This window comes from Panulirus ornatus, chromosome 15 (genome assembly GCF_036320965.1).
Source record: "Panulirus ornatus isolate Po-2019 chromosome 15, ASM3632096v1, whole genome shotgun sequence".
In the NCBI taxonomy this organism is placed as follows: Eukaryota; Metazoa; Arthropoda; class Malacostraca; order Decapoda; family Palinuridae; genus Panulirus; species Panulirus ornatus.
In genome coordinates this window covers 6,333,836-6,346,030 of record NC_092238.1, presented here as the reverse complement: position 1 = coordinate 6,346,030, position 12,195 = coordinate 6,333,836, and positions in this window count along the sequence as shown.

Below are 12,195 nucleotides of genomic sequence, written 5' to 3'. Positions count from 1 at the left end.
CCCTGCCCGCGAGTCGTGCAAAATGTTGTCAGCAAAGGAACAGCTGCTGCTGCTGGCCGGGCCACCCTCGAGACTCCAGGAGTAGAGCCTACCTCCCCAGGACGCCAGCCTAACTTTCATTATTGAAGTAGAGGACCCACCCCCTCTAGCTACCGACTTCAAAAGAGCCATTCGCCCGGCATTAGCAATCACCTCCTTTAATTTGTATATTCTGTTTTGCGAATGTTGTGTGTGTGTGTGTGTGTGTGTGTGTGTGTGTGTGTGTGGGTGTCTGTGTGTTCATATACTTGATGTATGATATCTGTCTGTTTATCTAGCTACGAATCTACGTATCTATATGTCTATCTGTCTGTCTATCTTTCTGTCTATCTGTTGATAGACAGACAAGCTAACAGGAAATGAGGCACACACTCACATCTATTGAAAGAGGAGTCTCACTCATCAGTTCAGTTCCTCGTCTATTCCTGTATTGCTAAATATGTCCAGCTCAAAAGTCGATATTCGTCCTGAAATAAATCTACTTCTGTCTGGATTTATTCAACCTTGACACTGGAGTTTAGTTGTCCAATGTCCTTGTCTCTCTCTTTCTCTCCCGTCTATTTCATGACCATCTTGCTTCCAATTTGTCGTTTTACATCTGTTTATTTGTCGTCTCATTTCATGTCTGATCCCTGAGTCGCATCTACGTCTTAGATGACTGAAGGCCAGTTCCTTCGATCGTGTTTCTCTCTTCGTCTGCCCGTATCGCATCCGTCTCCTACGCCCATAATAAGGCTTAGGATGTCCCCTCCCACGAGTCGTATTCACGCCACCGTGTTCTTTCTCAGCGAAATGACGATGCTCGTGTTTCACAGCCAACCTCTGCATCCTTGTCTTTGTTCACTGCTTCCCCTCATTATCCCTATAGATGTAAAGAGGCAGAGGCATGAGAGACTCATCATTTTGTTTTTCCTCCCGTCCACATATTACGAGGACAGGGTTGGAAAGAGGAGTCTAGGAACTGGGACATATTTATGTCGTTTTCGTACTCGTATTCATTCGGGGATCTAGTCTTCATCTGGTGGAAATATGTGTTCTGTTAGATCAGCGTTAACAGTTAGCTTCGACCCCCACCGTTTGAGAAACATTGGCCTATGCCATGATACTTGTCGATCATTGTTATGCCCACCCTGTAGTATGATCTTTAAACCTTGCATTTATAATTCCTCAGTTCATGTCTGTTTACCTACCTGTGCCTAGCAATGGTGTTCGATCGTCTGGTGGCTCCTCAAGCATTGCTATTCCAATACAAAATACACAGAAGCCGATATGACCTTCAGGTAGTATAGTCTTGTCAGTTAAGAATGAGGAACAGCCATTTGTGTGTTGAGTTAAGCGCTCATGGTGTAAGATTCTCACATCACTGTCATTACTGGATTAGATACCTGGTTAGATATTGTTACAGGTGTGCACTATCATTGGAATATAACCGGACTTTGAAATAGTTACAAGTGCATCATTACTGGAAAGTGCTGGATTAGAAATTGTGTTTCACATGCTTCAACAACCCCCAGAAGAAGATGAGATGAAGGTATACTATCATTAAAGTAGACCTTGTGTCACGGTGAGGCTTAAACAGTGGATGGGTAGGCAGAGCAAACACGTCAAGAAATACCAAAACTCAAACTTGACAAAGCTCGGAGAAAAGTGGAAAAAGAAAGGGGGGAGAAAAGGGGAAAAAAAAAACACTCCGAATCTTGAAAGAAGCTTGAAAAAAATAAGTGGAAAAACTCCGTAAGTTTTACTTGTGAAATGATTTTCTTTCTCGTGATAACGACGAGGAGCCGCCTTTCCAACTACAGCTGCTGAGTGTACCTGATGAGTTCTTAGACGCGGAGGGAGAAAGAAAAAGATTATACCTTACTTCTCCTGCAATAGGAAGTGAAGAAGTGCCTTGATGCGTCGTGCCAAGCCCATTACACCATGAGATCTGGCTGGGGGAAGGGGTGCCATTGGGGCAGTATCTGAAACGTACAGCGCTCCCCCCACACCGTCATGGGAAAAAATAAACACACTCTAATGACAAGAGACGCAGAAACACCAGGAGATCTGTGCCTCACAGTTCACAAACTTTATCATCGCATTCGGCTTTGAAATTATCGGATGCACACACACACACACACACACACACACACACACACACACACACACACACACACACAGACACACACACACACAGATAGATGAATAGGTAGATAGTTGGATAGATAGAAAGGTTGATAATTGAATAGATTGATGGATAGATAGACAGATGATTCACATCCCAACACTGATGAGCAGAGGGTCACCTACTGGAGTATATACATCAAACGCCACACGCATTTCAAGGATTTCAAAGAGACTCCCTTCCTCCTCCACCCACCCCAGCCCTTCCCCAGGAAAGACGCGGGAACTAGAATTTCCCGCGCAGCAAAGAGCGCCAGGGAAGAATTGTGGTCGACAGCAAATAACGTCACACTGATGAGCTCCGACAGTGCTCCCCAGAGATTCTGAAATCCTCAGAATTGTTCATGGCAAATATATATATATATATATATATATATATATATATATATATATATATATATATATATATATATATATATATTAATTTTTTTTTCATACTATTTGCCATTTCCCGCGTTAGCGAGGCAGCGTTAAGAACAGAGGACTGGGCCTTTGAGGGAATATCCTCACCTGGCCCCCTTCTCTGTTCCTTCTTTTGGAAAATTAGAAAAAAAAACGAGAGGGAAGGATATCCGTTGAATTTTTTCCGTTGAATTTTTAGTGCGTTTTCTGTTTGGATTAGTAAAATTGATGATGATGCGATATTTCTCACTTATCTCTAACGGAAATACATTTTTTTTTCACGTCCTTTGCTTGTCAGCCGCAAACGTAACCAAGCGATGCATTTCGTAGTGGTAACAAGTTTGATGATATACAAGTTAGCCGTAGAAATAGTCTCATTTTCTATGGCAGCAGTGTACCCTATCCCGTTTTTAGATGGTCAAAGAAAACATGTCTCTCCGCAGGATACACTGTTATAATTGTAACACCACAGTGCTTATGTGTGAAATCTATCTATTTCTGCTACAATGGGAGGGAGTTGTACACTTATGGGACCCTCCCCTCCTCTCTCTTTCTCTCTCTCTCTCTCTCTCTCTCTCTCTCTCTCTCTCTCTCTCTCTCTCTCTCTCTCTCTCTCTCTCTCTCTCCGACTGGTCGTTTATCTCGCTGGTTATCCTCGTCATTGCCAGGATGCCTGAGGTCCTTCCCCTCCTCTCCTCATTACGGTCGGCTGCTGAAATCGTGTTACCCAAGTTGTGCAGCTTCGCCAGTTCAGTACATTGAACACTGTTTGTCTTGGCGGAACTTCTAGCAAGGCATTGCTTCCCTACCCCAGCACTGTCACAGGTAATCAGACTGAGCACAACAGGGAGATTGCTGTCGGAATTTTGACATTATGTGTGTGTGTGTGTGTGTGTGTGTGTGTGTGTGTGTGTGTGTGTGTGTGTGTGTGTGTGTGTGTGTGTGGAGAAGAAGGGAACAATTGAAAGCATCAGTGAAAGGAAGAGATAGTGAAGATGTAAAAAGCGATGTTGAACGGGTCAGGTTTTCAGGATAGAATGAAGGATATAATTATATACAATATTTTGACGTTATTGCACATCGGAGTTTTGCAGTTGTGAAGGGAAACTAATGAGTGAGAGGTCAAGGCAGAAATTGAGTTTTCGTACTTCTGAATTCGACATTCAAAACGACTCTTGACCATTCCAGTGATTTCAGGATATTGGAAACTGAATGATTATGTTAATACTCCTCTACTTCGTGTACACCAGGGTTAGCCAAGAACCGATCCCTGATTTACGTATTACACTCAACAGTTCTCACACTCACAGAATGCATCCCATTTTCTGTCCTACCTTACATTTTCGCCCGGGGAATACCTTTCGTCACCTCAGGTTCTCCCTCACGATTTCATCGCTCCACCATTCGTCTTTTTGCATCGCCTCAGCTTATCCATTGCCCCATTATACTCAGTGTTTGGTCAAGGTATGATCGTGCTAAACGGTCGCATGTGGCGGCTCTCTGGCTGTGTGTGGTTTGGCTTCTCACCAGCTCAGGTCCAGCTCCTGAGACTCAGCGCCACCGCGCACCATCGTGGTTCCTAGCTCTCGATGATTGAGAGAGGGAAATCTGAAGGATGTTTTCAAGTTAGGACGACCACAGTGCTACTACCTTCACTGATGATAGTAGAGTTAGGATATCAGCCAAGATGGGAGATGTTAGTCTATAGATACTGTATTTAGTGTTGACATTTAACGCTGAGGTACTTCGGGCTGTCGGCGTGAAGAATAGGTTAGTAAGATCTTTCTCTCTAACATCTACTACAAAATGAGAAGTTGAGGATGAGGGTGGTTAGTGAAACAGATCAAAATCGTTGGATCAGACGATGATTTTTTTTTTTTTACTCTATTTTTTTGTTATGGGGTAAGGTTTCCCAAATACTGAAAGACGAATTGGACGTAGGAAAGATGATTTCGTCAAGATCAAAGCAGATATAAGAAGTACTGAGCAAAGAATTTGAAGAATCTCGTCATGGGTAGATATGTACACTCTCTCTCTCTCTCTCTCTCTCTCTCTCTCTCTCTCTCTCTCTCTCTCTCTCTCTCTCTCTCTCTCATCTTCGCAGGGTCCACTACCTCCGTCAGGAGCACCGTCGGCTTCCGACCAGGCCCGCCTTACACCGCCTGCCAGCCGAGGTTTCGAGAGGGCCTCCTCCTCCTCCTCCTCTTCCGAGGGCCGTGTGTAATCACAAGATATATGTATGATCACGAGGGTTGGAACATCCCGCCCCCTTCCTCCCGTCTTCCCCCTCTTGCCACACCCTCCTTCCGCCACCTCCGCTCTCGGGGTAAATGCCAAACTCCTTCTCCGGATATTTACAGTGGCCTGAAACATTTCGGTGAGTTCATTCGCGCAGATGAGCCAATAATTACCGGCAAGCGAGCAGGTACGGACGGGAGTAAAGTAAGGCGAAGAGGTGTTGTAATGGGTGGGCTGGAGGAAAAGCGGGGCGGGCCGCCCCTCGAAGAGGTGGGTTTATAGGAGGTCCCGTTATGTATGGGGTTAGTGGGTCCTACCCCCGGCAACGCAGTCGGTGGGGGGAGGAAGATGGCCTGGTTTAGGAGAGAGGCTTCCGTCGAGCACATAACCTCCGTGCGTACGGTCATACCTTGTGGCTTGCGTGTTAGTGGCGTCTTTGGCCACGGTTGCGAGTCCATTAAGACGCAGGTGGAAGGCCCAAGGCAGGAATTGCTCTTGTCGTAAAATCATTTATGAACTTTCTTTTTTTTTTTCATATCATTTCCCACTCCGGAAGAAAATGGAAAAGACATCACCACGGAGCGTCAGCGCGCAGCTTCGTTCTCCGGTGTGAGTCGTCAAAAGTTCGTGATTCTTGACTCGTTCGTTTCGAACTCAACCGATACTCTGGTTTACTTACGGTCTCGATATGAGATAACGTTTTCAATATACTGAAAGAAAAGCACGTTAGGAACTTCACTGAGGTTAATTTCTAAAGACATCAGGAGTGTGAATTTTGTTCTGTTCTTCGAGTCTGCTTACACATAACATGCAATATGTTCTCTTGAAGATATGAATACTTGTGTCTCATTCGTGATGACGAAGATATGGAACATGTATCGAAGCGTTTTGTATCACGAGGCAGTGCTTCACTCGGCAGAATGTGAACCTTCCTGTGTCCGGCGTTACCAAACAGGATTGGTTGTCACATTGGTACAGTGCTGGCATATGTTATTGCATGGTCTGTGTATATTTCAACAAGGCTGATTAGTAATCCATCTACTCACCACACACACACACACACACACACACACACACACACACACACACACACACACACACACATATGCTCAGACATGCTAATCTCTCTCTCTCTCTCTCTCTCTCTCTCTCTCTCTCTCTCTCTCTCTCTCTCTCTCTCTCTCTCTGTCTCTCTCTCCTGTTCCACACACCCACTCGCCTTTTCTCGCTTCACTGAGGAGACGTCAGAAGCAGTTGGGCCGAGTCTTCGAGCGAGCAAAAGAAAGAAAATATCCTCTACTTCCTTCTTTTGTTCCCTTCAAAGAAACTAATAATACAGGAGAGAAGGATTTCCAGTCGTCTGCTTCCATCCTTCTGAGGGGCCAAGTCGCTTTGTACAGCTGGGAATAAGTCCTCTTATTACTTGTCTGTGGTGTTTTTTTATTCTCTTTCTACTCGTAAAACTTACTTTTCTTTTTTTGCAGGTGTCTCTAAGGAGCGTAGGTAGAAGGTCCCTTGGGAGAGTAGTCGACCGTATCATTCTTTCGTCATAATAGCGTCTTCATATGTGTAAGCCGGGCTGACAAATGAACACGTTTTATGCGAGAGAAGTGGAAGCAGATATAGCATTGTGTGTGTGTGTGTGTGTGTGTGTGTGTGTGTGTGTGTGTGGGGGGGGGGGGGGGGGGGGGGGCCCCCCAGATGAACGTAGTTCGTAGAGAACTCCGTCAGTCCGTTCAAGATCTTGTCTCTTGAAGACCTTATTGTTTCCGATTGGTTGCTGAAGTGTTACGTAGGTTGAATGTACCTCACTTGTCCGGAATGAGGAGAGCTTCCGTGACGAGAAGAAGCTCCCATATATTGTTTCGTGAAGTTGGTCCAATGTTGGTAATTTTTCACGTGCGTCCTTCTGAAGGTGCAGAGCGATATGTCAAAGGGCGACGGTGTTGGAAGTACTCACTTGCCTCATGACATCTACAACCTACGGTGTGGGGGGTGAATTTCTGATCCTCGTTTAAAAGGTTGTTAATCGTGACGAAATTCCTTTTCCTCGTACTCTTGTAGCAGATTACAAGTCTGAATTGGGTTGTGTGGATTGGCGTTGATACCACGGCGTTATCTTTACGTGTGTGTTGTAACTTGAGGACATCTTGTTGCATTAAAAAGAACTTGTGAACTTGTGGGTCGTACTCCAGATCGAAGAACGAAATGTCGACAACTTCAAAGGAGATCATCTCTGTAAGCGCTGTCTACAGACACACACACACACACACACACACACACACACACAAGAAAGTAACGCATTAAGAAAAAGCTCACAAAGTAGAATTACTTCTAATATATATATATATCTTTTTCCATGCCAATACCTCGTTTTTTGGGAATAAGGTAATATATATGATAGATTTTTAGGGGTGACAGAAAATACGTTCGCTGACCTTTACCTAGCTTTATTGCAACCATATTGTCAAGTTTCTTTATCGTATTTCCCATACGACTGTAAAGCAGTTCTTACTAATTTCACCTCGACTTCCACTATTTCTAAAGCATTGGCTATGTTACTATTCTCTTTTATTCTGAATGGGTTCCACTTCCTCTGAACCTTTAAAGCATTCGATGAGAAAATTTCATTTAAGAACGACGACAGATTTTTCGCTTCCCTTTTAAAGTTTTTTTTTTTTTTTTCGTAAATTCCATTTTCCTTGGTTGTGCTTTATCAGACCTACCAGACGGGGGAGAAAATTGGTTGTCCGGGGCTGTGGTGGGGCAATGACAGGCCCTACACGCACGACGCCAGGTGCTGAGGCAATCCCTCTCATGCACCTGGCCTGGTCGTGAGGCCAAATAGAGGTAGACCAGAACAGAACAACCGGATGTGGAGCTCGAGGGACGGAGGGTTAGCTGTACTCCAAGGCAGGACGTGAGTTTACGTGGGACGAGGATGTACCGTTGGGGAGAATACAAGGTTATGCGGGATGAGGAGGTATTACGTGACAGGTATAGGGGGGCGTGGAACTAGACGTTTCTCTAGGAGGGGAAAGGTACCAACGACGTGGAACTGAATAATTCTCCGAAGCAGGAGACGAAATATGCAGAACTCGGAGGTACACCCGTTGCATGGACTTTAATCTAATATCTAAGCAATTATCAGCCACTCATCTTCATTCGGGGTCGTTTAATATATACGTGTTCAGAGGAACACTTAAAAGCCCACCGATCGCATCCAATTTCACATCATTTCGTAACATGTAAGAGTAACGATTTGTAACAAATCAGAATATACATTCTGAGAGAGTGGTAAGATACCTTGATGATTAATCTTTCCATTTCCCGTTACTGCCAATCAGGGACAGATAAGAGCTATCCTTTTCAGTCGTGTTACCGGGAGAACATGTTCCATTGCCTCGGTTGCTCGTAAAATGCTATACACTTGGCCGTTCACTTTCAGGAAAGATGTCGCCGCCAAAGAATCATGATCTTGCAACATGGTGTTAAGTTGTGCTCTTATTATCAGCGGTCGATACCACTCGACCGTGTGAGCTAGTGTACGCGGCACGGGGAAAATATTTGTAGTAGCGTTGGGCGCGTCCGCCAGTATATTTCAAGAGCGAGCCTCGTCCTCCAGCCTGTAATTTCCACACACACAGCCAACCCATCATCCTGAGTTCTGGGTGCAATGAACGCCACAAGGGACCCGTGGGACGGAGGGGAAGGGAGAAGATGTGAGGGCCATCCCTTGCTCAAGGACCAACGTTAGAAGAGATAGGGGAGGATCTAAGACGATATATGACGCAGGGACGAGTCGGGAAGAGAATTTTTTTTTAGGACGCAGAAATGCAGGGAAGCGGGACGTGCCTCGCGGTGGCGGCTGTGTTCCGTACTGGGAAGGGAATAGTATGACGTGTGTCTCACTCATTCATTTTGGGAATAGGGAATGGAATCCTCCGTGGTGGTGTGGGAGTGGCCCCTCCTGACAATGGACGTAGGGTTAGAAGGATGTTCGAGGTGGGCTCTTTCTTATTGATGGTGTAAGGAGAATGTAGCTGTTTCAGCCTAGGTCTATTGGGGGGGGAAGATAACTTGGTGAGAATGATATAAATGGTGATTCATGACACGATTTCGTTTACATGTTGGTTTTTCCCTTCCTGTAAGAGAGAGAGAGAGAGAGAGAGAGAGAGAGAGAGAGAGAGAGAGAGAGAGAGAGAGAGAGAGAGAATGTTAGTGGATAGTGTTCAGCGATGGAGAACCCGTAAATGCTAGAGGAAGAGTTGTGTGGCTTATAAATAACAATTTATTTGACAGAAGTACAGCAGCAAATAATGTTTATTGCTGTGAAATATAACTGGTAATAACCTAACAGCACATGCTTCCCTTAGAAGCTCAGAATCATAACATACAACCTACGCTCATAATAACGTACTTGATTGCAAGTGGGTGTAATGTAACTGGTAGAGATATGAGTGTATACAAAACTATGAATAGATAAGAGTCTCTCTGGTATCTGTTTAACGATAAGAGATGTACACTCGCGACCAAGGCTTATGGAGAGGTTGCCAGATAAGAGTCTCTTTGGTATCTGTGTAACGATAAGAGATGTAAACTCAGACCAAGGCTTATGGAGAGGTTGTAACGATAAGAGATGTAAACTCAGACCAAGGCTTATGGAGAGGTTGCCAGATAAGAGTCTCTTTGGTATCTGTGTAACGATAAGAGATGTAAACTCGCGACCAAGGCTTATGGAGAGGTTGCCAGATAAGAGTCTCTTTGGTATCCGTTTAACGATAAGAGATGTAAACTCAGACCAAGGCTTATGGAGAGGTTGCCAGATAAGAGTCTCTTTGGTATCTGTGTAACGATAAGAGATGTAAACTCGCGACCAAGGCTTATGGAGAGGTTGCCAGATAAGAGTCTCTTTGGTATCTGTTTAACGATAAGAGATGTAAACTCGCGACCAAGGCTTATGGAGAGGTTGCCAGATAAGAGTCTCTTTGGTATCTGTTTAACGATAAGAGATGTAAACTCGCGACCAAGGCTTATGGAGAGGTTGCCAGATAAGAGTCTCTTTGGTATCCGTTTAACGATAAGAGATGTAAACTCAGACCAAGGCTTATGGAGAGGTTGCCAGATAAGAGTCTCTTTGGTATCCGTTTAACGATAAGAGATGTAAACTCAGACCAAGGCTTATGGAGAGGTTGCCAGATAAGAGTCTCTTTGGTATCTGTGTAACGATAAGAGATGTAAACTCAGACCAAGGCTTATGGAGAGGTTGCCAGGCATGGAGATAAGGAGAGGATCGGTGAGATTGCCATGTCAGAGACATGATGAGCGACAGCACCACGACGTCAGGCTCCTGTCTGTAAACAGGGGGTGTAGGAAAATGTTTACTGTAATGAGTAGGTTGTAGATGATGTTTATTAGAAGGCCAGGGAATGAAGAAGAGTAGCTACGATATATGGGTTATAAGTGGGTCAGGCTAATGTTCTTCATGCGTCGGGTACCAAGTCTGTAATTAGTGGTTATGGTTTATGGATGGTGGGTAGTTAAGTACTAAGGAAGGAAGGGGGGTCAGGATGACTCCATGGCTTTTGGTCATCTACGTCACAACATTCAGTCTTAAAGGGGAGAGATGGATGTTGATCATGTCTTTGAACTTAAATCAGTTGCGGGCTACTCCCTCCTACGCCCCTAATTCACGCCATCACTCTTCCTCTCTCTCTCTCTCTCTCTCTCTCTCTCTCTCTCTCTCTCTCTCTCTCTCTCTCTCTCTCTCTCTCTCTCTCTCTCTCTCTCTCTCCCTTGAAAAATTCTCAAGACTCCTCTGCCACAAAAGTTCCACTTTGCCTCCCATCCTTCCCTCCCCTCTCCAGTCTGCTGCCATCACCTTCGGCCACCACGCCTCCGACGCATCTGTTGCCTGTGTCTCCTCACTCAGTCTGTTCTTATAGACCCAGATCATCTCAGCATTAGCTTGGTCGACAACCACTCGACTGATTGCGCTCATTGCCCCACGTCTCTCTCTCTCTCTCTCTCTCTCTCTCTCTCTCTCTCTCTCTCTCTCTCTCTCTCTCTCTCTCTCTCCCTCAAAAAAAAAATAACACGGCTGGGACTCTCTGTATATACGAAGAACTGCAGCTTTCTTTGTGAAATGAGTTTTGGGGGTCATGTCCATTTTACTACGGGCATGTTCCCGTTCTCCGAAAGCGGGAAGTGTATATTAGAGGTTAGGAGACGAGACATCTCGTCTCTTGCGCCTTGAGATTGCCCCAAAGTGACAGTGTGGGAGATTGTAATGTGCTTTACTTCGCAAGTTCTGCAGCGAGTTAGCGTTAGTAAGTTATAATGGTTTTGGATTGCAGTAATAGCAAGGAGTCTTTGGTACATCTCCTTGGAAGAAGAAATAATATGTATATATATATATATATATATATATATGCATTTCCCGCATTGGAATGTTAAGTAATGGGTTCCCATAGTTACCCACGCCATATATTCCTGGAAACAATATACTCTGGTCCCCCTGTCGTTTTCCTCCTCCCGCTTCTTCTTTTTCTAAATGTTTTAGATATTTTAACCCGCAGGCGAGGGTTTGAATCTTTTCATATATATATATATATATATATATATATATATATATATATATATATATATATATATATATATATATATATATGTGTGTGTGTGTGTGTGTGTGTGTGTGTGTGTATACCTATAAGGGTAAAGACATGGTACATATACCTAAGGTAAAGGGACGGGTCCACACGATTGTAAACCTCTCTCTTAGGGAAGGTCCTGAAAGGTATTCATGGTTTTTTTTTTTCGATAATTTTGTCACATCTTTCTTTTCCATAGCCACAAAGTATCATGTTTTCACTTCCCTCGTCTGTGGACTGAAGGTCATGATCGTATCTGTGGTGTTAGGTATGAAATAGCATTCTCCTCAATCTTGTTCCTCTTGTACATCCCTCATCTCTTGATAACTCCTATGTAAGAATTTACATGAAGGTCACTCACTGGAGGGAAATGGAATAGTTTCAGAATTTGAGTGATTCAAATCCAAAACAGAACCTTCCAGCACAGAGACTTTGATATCAAAATGACTAGTAGAGACGATTTAATCAAGATCCTAAAGAAAAATTATCCACTGACTTTCTAGGAATTATAATTTTTCTGTCCCCTCGCATTTATGTAGTCCTTTTTTTTTTCCAGCATATTTCCCCTTAAACTTACAGGTGCAGACTACGAAAAATCCCTCATGCCTAAATAGCATTCATACCTGGAGCCTTTCATCCAGAAGGACTTATTGAGTTGTACTGGAATGTCCAATGAAAATGGTTGGCTTGGAGAGGCACG